Raw genomic sequence first — 18022 nt, forward strand, 5'->3', positions numbered from 1 at the left:
ACCATCGTCACTACCATCAACACCATCAATATAGCCACCACCACCATCACCACTATCACTATCATTCATCTGTGTAGGCGGTGGTTGAGTGGTTAGCGTGCGGGCCCTGCATTCACCGCGTGCTGGACGACGCGGGTTCGAATCTCCACGCTACCACCTGGGATTTTTCAGTCACCGCCGAGTGGCCTAAGACTACCCACATGCTGTCCAGAAGACCACCCATCAACCCGGACTCAAGAAGAAACCGTCCAAGTGAATCAAGAATGAGTTCCGGGGGGCAGCATGAGCTAAGAATAAATGGCTCCACTATAAAAAATTGCCTGCGCCATGACAGGCCTGGGCCGACCACCAGGCCCCTGAGAAAAGCCTACCCGTGCTATAGGCGAACACGTAAAAAAAGAAAAGAAAAATCATCACCATCAATGCAGACATCACCACCATTACTACGACCACCACCACCATCAACACCACCATCACGTATCTCCCTTGACCTTGGCCCGAATGCTGCACTAGATGGCCTTTTGTGTGTGTGTGTGTGTGTGTGTGGTTTTTTTGTTTGTTTGTTTGTTTGCATGTGTATGTGTGTGTGCTGCTTAATTTTATGTAAAGTTCCCAGATGTCTTTCACCAAACAACGGTCTTCTAAAGCACGAAGTGAACAAAACACATGTATTATTTACCTTCTGACCTTATGCAATGTCCACACTAAGTAAAAAGATAATAACACTACAACATTATATTCTCAGGTGAGGCGGCGGAAGTAGGACGCGGCATAGTGTTGACAGTGAGTTAAGAGCATGTGTAAGGTAAGGTAAGGTAAGGTAAGGTAAGGGAAGGTAAGGTAAGGTAAGGTAAGGTAAGGTAAGGTAAGGGAAGGGAAGGGAAGGGAAGGGAAGGGAAGGGAAGGGAAGGGAAGGTAAGGTAAGGTAAGGTAAGGGAAGGGAAGGGAAGGTTAGGTAAGGGAAGGGAAGGGAAGGGAAGGGAAGGGAAGGTAAGGTAAGGGAAGGGAAGGGAAGGGAAGGGAAGGGAAGGGAAGGGAAGGTAAGGGAAGGGAAGGGAAGGTAAGGAAGGGAAGGGAAGGGAAGGGAAGGGAAGGGAAGGGAAGGGAAGGGAAGGGAAGGTAAGGTAAGGTAAGGTAAGGGAAGGGAAGGGAAGGGAAGGTAAGGTAAGGTAAGGTAAGGTAAGGTAAGGTAAGGTAAGGTAAGGTAAGGGAAGGGAAGGGAAGGGAAGGGAAGGGAAGGGAAGGTAAGGTAAGGTAAGGTAAGGTAAGGTAAGGTAAGGTAAGGTAAGGTAAGGAAGGGAAGGGAAGGGAAAGGAAGGTAAGGTAAGGGAAGGGAAGGGAAGGGAAGGTAAGGGAAGGGAAGGGAAGGTAAGGTAAGGTAAGGGAAGGGAAGGGAAGGTAAGGGAAGGGAAGGGAAGGGAAGGGAAGGGAAGGGAAGGGAAGGTAAGGGAAGGGAAGGGAAGGTAAGGGAAGGTAAGGGAAGGGAAGGGAAGGGAAGGGAAGGGAAGGGAAGGGAAGGGAAGGGAAGGGAAGGGAAGGGAAGGTAAGGTAAGGTAAGGGAAGGGAAGGGAAGGGAAGGGAAGGGAAGGTGAGGTAAAACAAAAACATTCTATCTCCATCTAACCTCTTTTCTCTATTTATTTTCCTTCTCCTTCTCTTGCCTTACTTTTCCCCCAGCCTTACCTTTCTCCCTCTTTACCTTCCCTCTCGCCTTTCCTTTTCTCCCGCCCTACCTTGCCCTCCCTCTCACCTTACCTTCCCTCCTACCTTCCTCTCGCCTTACCTTCCATTTCCTCCCACCCTCCATTCTCTCTCTCACCTTACCTTTCCTCTCACCTTACTCTACTTCTCACCTTACCATCCCTCTCACCTAACCTTACTTCCCACCTTCCCTCCTTACCCCCTCCCTCTCTCTCTCCCTCCCTCCCTCATTAATCTCGCGTCTGGGCACAAACCGCTCATAATAAGGTCGGGAAGATTTATAACGGGAGGCGAACGTCGGGAGCCACACACACGCGGGACTCAGACAAAAATGATCTTATTGTTGTTCACGAAGACGGGAGGAGGAGGTGCAGGGAGGTGAAGAGGAGGAAGGGGAGATGAGGAGAGGGAGGGGGAGGAGATATGAGCAGGAGGAAGGGATGGATAAGTTGGTAGGAAGGTGAGGAGATGAAGGAAAGAAAGGTAGGAAAGGGGGATGGGGGGAAGGGAAGAAGGGGGTATGTGTAAGAAGGGATGGGTTGGTAGTAGGAGGGTGAAGAGGTGAAGGAAGGGAAAAGAGAGAGAGAGAGGGAGAGGGGAATGAGGAGAGGGAGGGGAAGGGAGGGGAATGTGTAAGGGAAATGGATGGGTTGGTAAGAGGGTGAAGAGGCGTTGGGAAGGGAAGGGAAGAGGATGAATAGTGAAGGAGGATGTATTGGAAGGGAAGACTGAGGGAAAGAGAACAGGTAGGAGAGTGAATAATGGAATTGGAGGGAAGGATGGAACATGGAGGGGAATAGCAGAGTGTGGAGGAGAAGAAAGTGAATAAGACAAGAGAGAAAGAGAGAAAGAATTTAAGAGAGGGAATGAAAGAGAGAAACAGGGAAAGCGAGGAAGGGAAAAAAAAGTGAGGGAAAGAAAAAAAGAATTACGGAAAAGAAGACGTAAATTAGATGGGAAAAGTGGCAAGAATGGAGAGTGAGTGAGGTAGAGAAGGACGAAGGGAAGGTAAAACAGACTTAGAGGAAAGAGGAGCAGAAAAACGATGGAAAAGGAAGAAGGGAAAAGAGAAAAGCAGGCAGAAAAGCAAAAGGGTAAGGAGGAAGGCAGGAAGAAAGGAAAACAGGTCGATAGGAAAGTAGAGAGGTAGGTAGGTATATGTAAGTAGGTGGGTAGACAGGCAGGCAATAGAGGGGAAAAAAAAGAAAAGGGAAGGGAAAGTAGGTAAGAATAGGTAAGCAGGTAGGAAGAAAAGCAGGTAGGTAGATAGACAGATAAGTAGGCAAGAAAAAAAAAGGAGAGGAAAAACAGGCAGGAAGACAGGTAAGCAGGAAAGGAGAGAGAGAAGGAGAGAAGGAGAGAAGGAGAGGGAAGGTAAGGCAGGCAGGTAAGTAAACAGGTAGGGAGGCAGGTGCGGGAGGGAGATAAATTAGCGGCGAGTCGTTCACCTGTTGAAGCGGGAGACGAGGAACAGATTATTATGACTCGCTCCTCGCCAGCACCGGAAGCCTGAGGGGAAGGGAGGGGGAGGGGGGAGGGGAGAGGAGGTGGGGATAAGGGGAGGAGAGAAGAGGTGAGGGGGAGGGGAGGTAGAGGTGAAGGGAAAGGGAGGAGAGGATAAGAGGGGAAGAGAAAATAAATAAAAGAAGAAGCAAGGGGGAAGGGGAGGTACAGGTGAAGGGAAAGGGAGGTGAGGTAAGAAGATGAGGTGAAGAGGAAGGGAAGGAAGATGAAGGGAAGGTGAGGGAAGGTGAGGTGGAAAGGGAGAAGGAGAGGTAAGGGAAATAGGTTAGAGGAAGAAAATGAGAGGTAAGGGAAGAGGTGAGAGGAAGGGGAAATCAGGGAGAAGGAATATAGTTGAGGGTAAAGAGGGAAAGAGGTGTGGGAAAGGGAGGAGAGGGAAAGTAAGGGGGAAGAGGTGAGGGGAGGTGCGCGAGAGAAAAAAGGTAATAAACAAAGATGGAAAGAAAGACAGACAGAAAAATAAAGAAAAGTAAGAGCTGGTATTTTGTGTACGATAATTATGTTGAGCGTTAATTATGTTGATCAGCGGACAATAAAGAGCGAGGCGACACCGGTGGCGATTAAAAAAAGTATTAGTGTTATTAAAAGTGTGACAAAGGGTATTATTAGAAGCATTATTTCCCCGAGTACAGGGAGGCTACGCGCGAACCCTGGCACGTGGGAGTCCTTTCCGAGGGTACGAGGAGCCAGGAAAAGTGGGAGGTGTAATATTAACGAGTCTTCTTGCTATCTTTTTCCTCTCACCTTCCATCACCTTATCTGGCTTTACCTTTCCTTTCGCTTTTCCTCCCCTTTCATCCTAATTTCCCTCTCGCCTTACCTTCCATTCTACCTTACCTTGTCTCCTATTTTCCCTCTCGTTTTCCCTTCCCCTTCGCTTTCACTCCCCTTTCATCCTAATTTCCCTCTCGCCTTACCTTACATTTTACCTTACCTTGTCTCCTATTTTCCCTCTCGTTTTCCCTTTCCTTTCGTTTTACCTTCCATCCCAACTTGCCTTTCCTTTCACTTTACCTTCCCTCCCACCTTACCTTTCCTCCCACCTTCCCTTCCCTCCTACCTTCCCTTTCCTGTCACCTTCCCTTCTCTCTCACCTTACCTTCCCTCTTGCCTTGTCTTACCTTACATTTTACCTTCCCTCCTATCTTACTCTCCCACCTTACCTTCTTTCACATCTTCCCTTCCCTCTCATCTTACATCCTACCTTACTTTCCCTCTCACTTTACCTTCTTTCCCTTCCCCCTTTCCCTTCCCTGCATTGTGAGTCGTGAGTTGAGTTTAATACGTTGCCAATTCCTTGATAAATACTGGGCAATGTATGGCGATTGTTTCATAATTAGATGCAGCTTAATAATGTGTAAAATTTATAGTGTTACGTTTTGTTGGTTAATAATACAGACGTTGCGATCTAATAAAAACCCCGGCGAGAAATAAATTGACTTGTTTTTAATTACTATATTGCCGGAGCGTCGTGCATCCTGTTAGTAGTTATCAGCGTTGTGCAAGTCTGAAAATATTAAAACACCAATAAAAGTGTAGTTTAAGAGCTCGGGGAACAATGTCAATTAAAGTCAGAGTAATCAAAGGACGGGAAACACATTTATTTATACAAACTTTTTTCCTGCCCACACAGCTCGTTCGGATCGAGTACATTCACATGCTTTTAGTCTCAGCTGCTCTGCCTGCCTCTTTTCTACCTCATCTTTCAGCGCAATGTTGCTTTTCTTTCTACCTTTCAACGATATTTTCATGCTAACTGTTCGTCTGACCTTGCTAACTGTATTGCCCCACCCCTCCCATGGCCACATTGCATATTACTGTACACTATCTCACTACTGTGCTGTCCAAATTCCTAATGCAAGAGTTAACCAGTATCTTAATCCTTTCCACATTATCACTGGCAAACTCTGAAATAGCCTTCGATCGTCTGTATCACCTTCTTTCTACGATTTGAACACTTATAAGAGGGGAGTATCAAGGCAGCTTTCCAACTTAATATACATTTCATTTAACTCCTAGTGTATGGGGACTGTTTTGCGGGCTTCTTTTCCTGTTATTTCGCCACTGAGAGTTCTCCAACCACTCCTCTTATTTATTTTTCTTCCTGTTCCTTCTCCCAGCAGCGAGGAAGCGTCTGCCCGGCCGGTGGTCAACAAACAGCGAGAGGCAGCACGGCCGGAGAGGGGACGGCAGAGAGGGGAGGAGAACGCCCGCTCGCCCGCCAGCCCGCCAGCAGCCAGTCTTCCCCTCGCTCCCGCCCCTCGATGTTTCGCCAGATATGTTTACAGATTCCTCGCCCTCCCCTCGTCATATTTGAGTAGGACAAGGAAAAATTGGACTCCCTGGTTCGCTTGTTGACTCACCCTCCAAATCAGTGTCCCGCCAGTGGCCTCTCAGACCTTGGCACAAAACGGGGACGGGAAGAAAGTGGAGGGAGGGAGAGGGAGGGGGAGGGACCGCGTGTGGGCCGTCTGGGCTCTGCAAGTGATGGTGGGAGGAGGAAAGGTGGAGAGAGGAAGGGAAAGAGGGAGAGCAGGGGAGAGAAAGCGTGTGTGTGTTCTGTCTGGGTTGTCTGTCTGGGTGGTGCAGGGGACGAGAGAAATTTTATTTAAGACAAAGTAGTGAAGAATGATGGACGTAAGCTCAGTATAAAACAACATGCAATAAACCAGCCACGACTTCCTGAAAAAAAATAATGAAGGGAGTCTAAGGGAGAGGAGGAAGCCTGTTGTAAGTTGACGAACTATAAACACAATATTGGCTACAGTTTGAAATGCATAGTATGATGATGCAAAATTCTCCATAAAAGAATGTCGTTTTCTCATAGTTCTCCACAAAATCCAAACCTCTTTTTTTTTTTAGTCAACATCCATACACTATTTTCCTAACAATATACTGAGAAATGGTCAAATTTGCTCCCACAGCAGTTCATAAACCACACTTCAAACAAACACATACACAAAATAGCGTTGTTTAAAGGGAACAAGATAGTTTATACACTTCACAAAAGTAAAAGCTGCAGTTTGAAAAAAATAGTCACGCTTTTCTCCTCAATGCAATATTATTAGGCTAAAGCTGCTCGGAAAATAATTCTCTCTCGTGTCCAGGGTCGCGTGGGAGGAGAATCTGCCTCACATCCTATACGTCACTTTCTTCACTTGCTTTAGCCTTTGTTCTTTTCTCTTGCTTTCCCCTTCGTTCTTCTGTTTTGCTTTTCCTTTCTTTTTGTTCTCTTCATATATAATCTCTCTCTCTCTCTCTCTCTCTCTCTCTCTCTCTCTCTCTCTCTCTCTCTCTCTCTCTCTCTCTCCTATTACTACTACTACTCTCCTCCCCTTTCTCCTTTGTGTTCGTCGCTCATAGATTCCAATCCCTTATTCCTCAACCGATTAAGTTCACTCCGCTATGATCGTTTTTCACTTCCATAATTGGTTTTCTCTGCTCCACTTCGTCTGTGTGTTTCTCTCTCTCTCTCTCTCTCTCTCTCTCTCTCTCTCTCTCTCTCTCTCTCTCTCTCTCAACTACAGTCAACACCCGCCTCTCGATGCTACTAATGACGCAGACCACACAAGAGCAGCGTGCAAAGGAGGTCCTCGGAGCCCCTCGAGCTGTTACTTCAAGCAGAGAGAGACAGAGAGAGAGAGAGAGAAAGAGGGGGGGGGGGGAGACTCAATCAGGGGGTTTCGAGTCGCACTTGAGGCTTTGCATGAAACGTCGACTTGTAGGGAAAGGAAAGGGGATGGAAGAGGGGGATGGGAAAGGGTGGAATGAGAAGGGGGAAGGGGCTCTTTAGTCTCTCTCTCTCTCTCTCTCTCTCTCTCTCTCTCTCTCTCTCTCTCTCTCTCTCTCTCTCTCTCTCTCTCTCTCTCTCTCTCTCTCTCAGCTCTCCTTATCTCCCCTCTTTATGCTCCCTCATCCTCCTCTCCTCTACTCTCCTCCCCTCCTCTTCACTTTTCCTCCCACGCTGGTTTCCTCCTCCCTCTCCTTCTTCTTTCCATTTTGGTTTCTCTGTATTTCCTCGTTCTCACATATTTATCTCTTTCTCTTCCTTTCATTCCTTTCATTCTGCCTTAACAACGAACTCAAAATTATCAGCTATTCTTTTGTTCCTTATTCTTACACGCGTAGTACCTCGTTCAACATTAGATGAAGCCTTTTTCTTTTTCAAAATATACTTTCTTTTTCTCAACTTTTTTTACTTTTTCTTACTTTTTCCTTTATTTAACCGAATATCTAATTATAATCTTAGCTCTCAGTCTTTCTTTCTTTGAGTTTTTTCATTTACTTATCTTTTTTTACTTTTAATTTTTTTTCTCTATTAACCCAATAACTCTCCTTCTTTGACTTTCCTAACTTGAGTGGCTTTCTTTTCTTTATTTTTTCTTTTTTCTTTACTTTTCTTACTTTCTTCTATATTTATAACCCAAAATCTAATTATACTCTTAACTCCCTTTCTTACTTTCCTCATTCTCGTGACAAATGACGCAGGTTGCTAAGAGGGTTCAACTCCTCGTCTCTGACTTCAAAGGACTTCAACACCCTCAAGATGACGTGTATTTTCCCATTCACTTATTCCCTGTGTTGTGCAATTTATGATGTCTATTCGAACGGAGGAGCCATCATTATTTACATTTCCTCTCTCTCTCTCTCTCTCTCTCTCTCTCTCTCTCTCTCTCTCTCTCTCTCTCTGCTTCACGCCTCCCCTCTTCCCGTCCCCTCTCAGCTGACAACACTTCTTCCATCTTGTTGATTTAACGTCCCTCTCTCCCCTCTCTCCCTCCTCTCTTCCTCTCTCTCTCCTCCTCTTCTTCTTTCTCTCTGTCTCTCGTTTGCTCCTCGTTCTCCCTCACTCTCCTTTCTCTCTTTCTCTTGTAACATCTCTATTTGTTTTTTTTTTCCTCTTTGGTGGTATTGCATGTTGTGATCTTTTACTTTTCTCTCTCTCTCTCTCTCTCTCTCTCTCTCTCTCTCTCTCTCTCTCTCTCTCTCTCTCTCTCTCTCTCTCTCTCTCCTACCTCCAACCACTGTTTTGATAAGTCTTTTTGCTCCTCTTCCCTCTCCTTCCCCTTCCCTCTCGTTCCCCTTTCCTCTTCTTCCCCTCTTCCCTTCCTTCTTCCCCTTCCCTCACCTCTCCCTTTCCGCAATTCTAAGATATCGCCTCTCCCTCTTCTTCTTCCCCTCACTTCTTTCCCCTGAAGCGACCGCCTCACATCCGCAACCTCTCTCTCTCTCTCTCTCTCTCTCTCTCTCTCTCTCTCTCTCTCTCTCTCTCTCTTAGTTGTTCTTGTCTTCCTTTGGTTATTTCTATATTTATCTGCTTTGCTTGCTTGTTTCTGTTTCTGCTTTCACCTTTTTTTTACATCCTTCCCTTCCCTCTATTCTTCTTTCTGTTGTTGTTGTTGTTGTTGTTGTTGTTGTTGTTGTTGTTGTTGTTGTTGTTGTTGTTGTTGTTGTTGTTGTTGTTGTCAAGATTATACATTTTTACACATTTTTCTTCATCTGTTTTTCTTTCGCTTCTTTCTTTCTTCTTCCACTAAATAATTTGCTTCCCTCTTTCGTTGTTCTGTGTACTTATTTTCTCGCTCTTTCCCTTTGTGTTAGTTTTTCGCTGTGCTGACGTTCCCTTTCTGTTGCGTTGTCAACTTCGTGCTATATTATTATTTACTGCGATGTTGTGTTTAGCTCCTCGCCCCCGAAAATGCAGGTATGGTAAAGTTCAGGACGATGGTGGTGTTATGGTGGTGGTGGTGGTGTTGTTGTTGTTGGTGGTGGTGATGTTGGTAGTGAGGGTGGTGGTGGTGGTGGTGTTAGTAGTGAGGGTGGTGGTGGTGGTGTTAGTAGTGGTGGTGGTGGTGGTGGTGTTAGTAGTGAGGGTGGTGGTGGTGGTGGTGGTGAGAGAGGATAATGTGGTCATGATTATAATACAGATGATTGGATGGAAGGAAGATGTCTCGTAATCTAGTTATCTATATATGTATCTATGTACCTTTCTACCTCTCTCTTTATCTACCTATTTACCAATCTCAATTTATTTATCACTAGCCATCTATTTATCTGTGTTTATATATCTATCAGTCTTTTTTTGTTTATCTGTCTATTCAAAAGGTACGTGCAGTAAATATCTAACTGCCTATCTATCTATAAATAAGCAACCATCTACCTGTCAATCAATCTATCTATCTATCTATCTATATATCTATCTATCTATCTATCTAAACACACTAAAGCTAAAAGATAGACAGGACCGAAGACTATGTACGGATCTCTCTACACAGTCCTATTTATAGTAAGGCATAAAGAAAGGAAGGAAAGCTAAATAAATAAGTAAGTAACGGCACAAGAGTATGAAAGAGGATAACGGGAATAAACAAATGGGTACGCCCACGCCCTGCCCACACACACACACACACACACACACACACACACACGAACAGGTAATGCGGACAGTAATAGATTTGGAGACGTTTAAATAGAAGCTCTCTGACGTCAGTAATCCGCCTCTACATCCTGTCTGTCTCCCCCTTTACGTTACTCAAGAGATATACTGGGAAAGGAAGACTTCGTACACCCTCCTCCTCCTCCTCCTCCTCCTCCTCCTCCTCCTCCTCGCTCTTTCCTCACTTCCTCTTTTGCTTATACTTCGTCCCTTATATATCTAGTTCGTAAAGGGTAAATATGGACGAGGAAGTGAGTTAATTAAGTCAAGAAGCTGCTAAAGGCGTTGAAATGGAAAACATCAGTAGTAGTAGATTGTGGAAGGTTATATGGAGTAAGTTAGTTTGTTGTTTATTCATAGTTTTGCTGCCCTTCCTTCCCTCACTTCTTTCCCACTTCTTCCACTCATCTCATTGTTACTTCTCCTCCTTGTCAACTCATCCTTGTTCCTCTCTCCTTCCCACGCTCTTTTTTTTACTCCCACATTACGATTCTTTCTACCTTTCCATTTTTATCTCCCTTTCATTCCTGCTTCCCTATCATGCCTCTACTCGCTCATCCTTTTCATCTTTGTACTATGCTCCTTTCCCGCCTCTTCATCACTCCATTATTATTTTTTCTGTGTGTGTGTGTGTGTGTGTGTGTGTGTGTGTGTGTGTGTGTGTGTGTGTGTGTGTGTGTGTGTGTGTGTGTGTGTGTGTGTTGCTTCCCCTTACTTTTCTATTCGTTCCTCGATCTCTTTCTATCTTCGTTACTCACGCCCTTTCTTTCCTTTTCTCCCTCTGAGCCTTACTTAACATTATTCCCTCTACCGTCCCTTCTATCTCTCTCTCACCCCTTCTTCCCTATCACTCCCCTCCTCTTCTCTCTCTCTTTCTATCTTCGCTACAACACGCCCTTTCTTTCCTTTTCTCCCTCTGAGCCTTACTTAACATTATTCCCTCTACCGTCCCTTCTATCTCTCTCTCACCCCTTCTTCCCTATCACTCCCCTCCTCTTCTCTCTCTCTTTCTATCTTCGATACAACACGCCCTTTCTTTCCTTTTCTCCCTCTGAGCCTTACTTAACATTATTCCCTCTACCGTCCCTTCTATCTCTCTCTCACCCCTTCTTCCCTATCACTCCCCTCCTCATCTCTCCCTCTCATCCATACTTCATCCTTGCACCCCTCCCCTGCCTTCCTTCCTTCCCGCCATCCCTTCCAATCTTCCTCTTCCGACTCGCTCCACCCTTCTACACGCCCCAACCGCCCCACCCTCCTTTCCGTCCCCCCTTCACCCCCTTCTTTGCTACTCAGGAAGGTGTTAAGGGCACTCCGGAGTCCTTGATTACTGAGAAGCTGCGGGAAGGGAGGCTTTAAAAGGGAGATAGAGAAAGGCACTCCACTTTGTCTGTCTGTCTGTCCGTCTGTCTGTTTGTGTGTCTAACTTGAAGCATTAATAAGAAGGAGAGAGAGAGAGAGAGAGAGAGAGAGAGAGAGAGAGAGAGAGAGAGAGAGAGAGAGAGAGAGAGCGTGGATACTTGTTTCTCTCTTATTGTTTTTGTTATTGTTGTTGACAGTAACGTGTGTGTGTGTGTGTGTGTGTGTGTGTGTGTGTGTGTGTGTGTGTGTGTGTGTGTGTGTGCACGCGTGTGTGTGTGAAAGTGACTGTGTGTACGTATGTGTGTGTCTCTCCTGGTATTGGTGCTACTGCTTACGTCACGCGGGTAACCTAGATATGCAGGGAGTGATTCCTGACATTATCCTCTATTGCGGCCAATGATCCCCGGGGCGCGCCAGACACAGGACGCTCACTGCCGCCGCTCTGCTCTTGGGAAGTGTGACGAGGCCGGCAGAGGCAGCGACACCCCCGAGGCCTTCGTCTTGAGTGGCACCAATGAAGTGGATGATGCTGACCTATTTTATGAGAGTGTTTCCTGTGATTCTAGGGATTATCTATATGTGTGATCGTGTAATACTTTGTTATATATATATGTGTGTGCTTTGTGTGGTTGTTTGTTTGTGAGGTTATTTTTTGTGTTTAAGTTTGTTTAGTTTTGTTTGGTTGTAGTTACTGGCTCGTGTTTTATAGAAAGTTGTACAGTTAGTTTGGTTGTTTTGTGTCGCTATGTGTTTGTTTGTGTGTTTGTTTTTGTTGACCAGTTTGCTGTATTTTTTTTAGTTACTTTTTGGTTTGCGTTTTTATAATCAGTTATCTAGTCATTTCAGTGTGTGTGTGTGTGTGTGTGTGTGTGTGTGTGTGTGTGTGTGTGTGTGTGTGTGTGTGTGTCCATTAAATCACTGTATGTATCATCCGTCAGCTTTGAGTCATGAGGGGCCGTGAAATTCGACCCTGACAGAGAGGAAGTCAAACCCGCCCACCGCCTTCCCAAGCACCGCCAGTCAAGATGAAAGGGGGAAGGAAGTGAGTTAATGCCAAGACACACACGCACACACGCACACGCACACACACACACACACACACACACACACACACACACACTACTGGATTCCCTTGCTTAATTTAGCGAATGCCTGCCAGTGCAAGTAAGGGAGGGCTAATCATACACTGAGGGGAGACGAAGAGAAGGATGAGGTGGTGGGCGGTGACAAGAAGGATAAGAGAAGGAAGGAAGGTCTTAACATACACTGAGGGGAGACGAAGAGAGGGATGAGGTGGTGGGCGGTGACAAGAAGGATAAGAGAAGGAAGGAAGGTCTTAACATACACTGAGGGGAGACGAAGAGAGGGATGAGGTGGTGGGCGGTGACAACAAGGACAAGAGAAGGAAGGAAGGTCTTAACATGGGGACGATAGGAAGGGTGGAAGATGATAAAGCCTCCTTACATGTCCTTAAGATCCGTAAAGACATTGTTAAGATGGTTGTTAAAGTTATGTTAGGATCTGATTGATGAGGTGAAATGTTACTAGATGTCCTCCTTACATGCCAAAAAGTAATGCGTGTCCTTTGTAGAGTATTACATGAAAAGGCTGTATGATTCCTCTTATATGATTAGTAGATATTTAGTACACTTTTCTGCGTAACTAAAATGCAATAAGTTACGGGTATTGAAGCAGTAAAAACAAAAGATGAAAAAAATGAGAAGCAGGGACATCAAAGCAAAAGGAAAAACAAATATTCAACCAATTAAAAGAATGTAATAGAAAAAAGCAAATCACCTACAGACTTGAAATGAGACCGTATAAAACGTAGCTCGTGTTCTCTTTTGCAATTATCGAAGCAATGACGAACGTGAGGAGGAAAACACGTTCGTTGAAGACATCTTTACTGGAGGAAGAAAACTGAAAGATGAAACTCACTCCTAAGAAAATTTATTAAAAAGAACACACGAGGAGAGCAACAAAAGAATAATAATTAATGTTTACTCGGAAATACAAAATGGAAAAAAAGGAAAACGAAAGAGCTCAATAAGAAATCATATACAGTGAAGCAGGAGATCACATGAAAAATATATATTCGAAGGAGAGAAATACACTGACGAAGTAGAAGCGGAAAATGATAAATATTCAGCATTCGTGGAAAAGAAACACCGCTCCAAGCAACGCCACAAGCTTCAAATTATTTAACCTTGTCTATCATGACTTATTTCCGTCCTTCAGCTGTCTGCAATCAGTTCAGACAGCTTATAATTTGCAACTTTTTTACTTTCCTTTTGATGCCTTTAACGGATCTCAAAAATGATAATAAAAATAGAATAATAAACTGATGTGGAAAAGATAAAGAACTGACGTCACTATTTAATTTTACAAACACAAACCTGAACATGATATTTTAACGATGTCTTTATAGATCTTTACGTCACTAGGACCGTATGTTTCCCTCTTTACGACATCTAGTAACATTTCACCTCATCAATCAAACTTTAACAAAGCCTTAACAACCATCTTAACAATGTATCTGCGGATCTTGTGGCCATTAGGACTTTATGGAACTCTTTACGGCATCCAGTAACATAACACCTGGGCAATATCTAAAGGTGAGTCGGACAAGAGAATCACGCCCCTCTGAGTCTCATAGCAAAGGTGTCTTGTTTTCCAGGTACGACGAAGGCGAATCTTTTTTCCAATATTCTTACATTCTGCTCCGATGCGTTCGTCCGATAAGTTTACGATCATGCCCTCCGGCTTCAACAGCGCCGCTCCTCTTCCTCGAAAGATATCGTGAGCCTTTACCCTCCTCGTCCTTCTCCTTCTTTTCTTCGTTCTCTTTATTCAGCTCCTCGTTCTCCTTCTCTCCTCCTCCTCCCTTCTTTTCCTTTACCTTCTTCTCCTCGTTCTTTGTCTTTATCTTCTCTTGCTTCACTTTCTCCTCCTCCTTTATCTCATTTTCCTCCTCCTTTTCTTCCATCTCGTAGTCTTTCGCCATCTTCTGCTTCACCACCTCCTCCTTTATCTTTGTCTTCCTTCTCGTTCTTATTTTCCATCTGTTTCATCTCCTCCTCCACCTTTTCTCTCCTCTTCCTCCTTCTTCTCATTCTTTCTTCACCTTCTGACTCACACACTTTTCCTTCTCCTTTATTGTTCCTTTTCCTCATTCTCCTCGTTCTCTTTCTTCACCTTCTCCTTTTTCTCCTTTCTCCCGTTCTCTTCCTCCACTTTGTATTACTTCCCCTTTTTCTCCTTCCTCACCAACTCACCTCCCACTCCGGCTTCTTCTACTCATCCTTTGCTCACAAATTGCCGCCGTATTATCACCATGACAACCAAGGCGGCCGCTCCTCAAGTTATCACTCAGAACAACATTGTTACAGCCAACTTTCTCGTCCATTTACAAAGTTCGTTTTCCCGGACAACTCGAGAACTACTTTACGCTTCCTCCACCTCCTCCTTTCCCTCCTCCCCCTTCTACTTCTACTTCTACTTCTTCTTCTTCTTCTTCTTCTCTTCCTCCTCCTCCTCCTCCTCCCGCACACGCTCGAGGAACATTGAAACTTTCCCCAACAGAAAATTTCCTCGAAGTTGAGGGGAAGCACTTTGTTAGGTAAATCCTTTTGTTGCTTTTGTTTTCTTTACTGAGCGAGGCTTTACAATGAACAGTTTTTCTTTTGTCTCATGTGTTGCGAGGAGTTTCTTTCTATGTGTGTTTGCGTGTGTCAATAAAACTTTTGGTTGCGTGTGCGCATCAAACATACACCCGCACACAGATGCATAAACACATACACACACAAAAACACAAAAGTAAACACAGCACAGTTACCAAGAAATGAGGAAGTGAACAAATACACAACAGGTTAGTATACAGAAATAATATTAAAAAAAAAACACATTCGCAGAAGAGATTAACGTATACAAAGAAACAAAAACAATAAAAAGATTAACACATACAAACAGACAATGGAACAAAAACACCAAAACAAAACACAACGATTACCGGAAACCCTTGCCGAGCTCCCCCCCCCCCCTCCCCCCATCAAACACACACCGCCCGTATGTTTCATGAGTCGCCTTGTTGCCCTCCCACCTTTGCTTCGTCTCGTTCGGGGCTCCTTTAATGTATTCCGCTGTGTGTTCCGTGTTTACCTAGCAGCCACGACTCTCCTATACACCCCCCACCCCCACCCACCCACACACACGCACACACACACACTTGATAACATCCCCATAAGCTAGTACACCCTTATCGTGGCATCTCTTTCCCCGTTTTCTTTCTTTCATCTGAGTATCACAACACGGCAGAGTAGGTGAGGTAACATGTGTGTGTGGATATATATAAATAGCATCATAAACCTTTCATCTATACTCTCTCTCTCTCTCTCTCTCTCTCTCTCTCTCTCTCTCTCTCTCTCTCTCTCTCTCTCTCTCTCTCTCTCTCTCTCTCTCTCTCTCTCTCTCAGCCAGTAAATCACCTCAAACACGACTCCACAGACGACAACTTCACCCGGAAATATTCTTCTTCTCTTGGACCCAAAAATGTAGTTGTCCGGCTCGTCTCCTCCTTCCCACCTCTCCTCTTTCTATTCTTCCTCCTCCTCCGCCTTCTCCTCCTCCTCCTCCTCGGCCCGGCAGGTGTTAAGGACAAGTGTGGAGGAAGAACAGCTGGTATTGGCACTTCTCAGGGAGATGGAGGAGGAGGAGGAGGAGGAGGAGGAGGAGGAGGAGGAGGAGGAGGAGGAGGAGGAGGAGGATGCGAGAGTTGAGTGTATCACATTACGTCAACAACCTCATGATGAGAGAGAGAGAGAGAAAGTATTATCGGAGTATTATCGTAAGGAAGTGTCAATGTTGTACTACCAGTCTTTAAGAAACTGGAGGGGATAAATCAGTACTGGCACATTATGCTCCCACTTTGTTTGACGTCGGGTGTGGAAAAAACAACAACATTCGAGCGCATTATTGCCATGAATATTCGTGACCATCTCGATGAACATAACATGATGAAGAACTTCTAGCATGGCATCATTAAGGGTAAATCGTTATTGTCATTTTACTGCAGGGAGGTAGGTATGTAGAAATCAAAGGAGGGTATGTAGGGGTGACATGTAAGAGGGAGGGGGCAGGCAGTAACAGGAGGAGGAGGAGGAGGAGCAGGAGGTGAAAGAGGAGGAGGAGGTGAAGGAGGAGGAGGAGAAGGAGGAGGAGGAGTACGAACCAATAACAGCAAGCAGTCTACAATACAAACAGAGGTAAGGGAGCAAGATGAGAAGCTGTAGGTGGGCTGGTAGGTGAGGGAGCATGTGTTTCTGCGTGTGCTGAGCGTGGCAGCGGCGGCCCACGCGGCGAGGGGCGTGCCAAGGCGGTGACGGCGGGAGGGAGATTAATGCGTGACGAGGAGGGGAGGGGAGGAGGGCTGCTTAGGGCGGGATGAATGAGTGTGTGTGTGTGTGTGTGTGTGTGTGTGTGTGTGTGTGTGTGTGTAAGGACGAGGAGCCGGCTAGTGGTGATGGAGTGGGAAGACTTTTTGTATGACTACGTTTCTCTCTCTCTCTCTCTCTCTCTCTCTCTCTCTCTCTCTCTCTCTCTCTCTCTCTCTCTCTCTCTCTCTCGTAATAATCCCATAATCTCATGTATTTTTTTATTGGTTTCAACTAATTTTTTTTATTTATCATGTGCTCGTAAGCGATTAATTTTCCCAGAACACCTCAAAAATATCAATTACATAAGTTAAAGTTACCTATCTGCTCCTGTCGGTACTCTGTTTGGGGAACGTTGGACAATTTTTTTTTCACAATAATCTTCGCCCACCTTTCCTTTTTTGTCTATTAATTTTTGCCTATTCCACAGATTTCAAGTCGGATGAAGTCTCACCTGGAACGGATGGAAATACTTTTATCGTTTAATAAGGACATTAAAAATAAAAGAGTATCATGCCTAGTCAACAGGTACCTCTCTTATTTTCACTTTTTTCCTTAACTGCCTTTATTAATATATATATAAATTATTTTAACTAGGACTTGGGGAGAAAGGTTTCTCCACCCAGATACACATTTGTAAATTGAATATGAAAGAGCCGAACATTGTAAGTATGTGACTTGTTTACCACACATCATTATTCAGTTTTTAAATCGGATGAGGTCGCACGAGGATCGGTTGTAAGGAATTACCGTCTTAGGTCATGAAAAGTAAAAAAAAAAAAAAAATAATTCCCTGTTCAACACGTACCTCTTTCCCCTTTAATTCCTTTTTTTCCTCGCCTGTCCTCAATAATAAATATGAAATAGTTATAACTGGGACACAGCGACAGAAGTTCGCAGGGTTAACATTACACTTTATCAATTTAATTTATTTTCACTTTATAAATGTGTAGGTATCTAAATGGAAACACCCTTAACAAGTATTTAATTTAACCAGGGAATGAAAATATACTAGTTTGATATGACTATTATGATATTTTATTTTTAATTTTCTTGCTTGGTCTGTTTATATTTCAGCAACAAAAAGTTATAATAAATGAATGCATAACTTCATTACTAGATTTGTCCTTTGTAATATTCCCTTTATTTTCCCTCCCTCTTCTAAAGCCGTTTGTAGTCATTCAATGCACTAATAACGTTTTGAAGAGACAAACATCCACTACAACCTTTCCAACAATGTATTTCTTGCAACATATATTCCTATTTGTTTCTCTTTCCATTTTCGTTTAGTCTTCAATCCAACAATAACATTCCTTACCTTTTCAACAATGTATTTTTTGCAACATACATTCCTATTTGTTTCTCTTTCCATTTTTCTTTAGTCTTCAATCAAACAATAAAATTCCTAACAGATGGATGAAAAATAACCTCTTCATAAAAATCCTCCTTATAATATATCCTCCCAATGTTTTCTCTCCCTTTCCTCATTCTTCTTGTATTCAGTCAACTCATAACGCTTCCAATCGGATAAACCTGGAACTGGAAGCTGCGGGAACGGAGGTACGGACAC

Source organism: Eriocheir sinensis, chromosome 47 (genome assembly GCF_024679095.1).
Source record: "Eriocheir sinensis breed Jianghai 21 chromosome 47, ASM2467909v1, whole genome shotgun sequence".
NCBI classification, from domain to species: Eukaryota; Metazoa; Arthropoda; class Malacostraca; order Decapoda; family Varunidae; genus Eriocheir; species Eriocheir sinensis.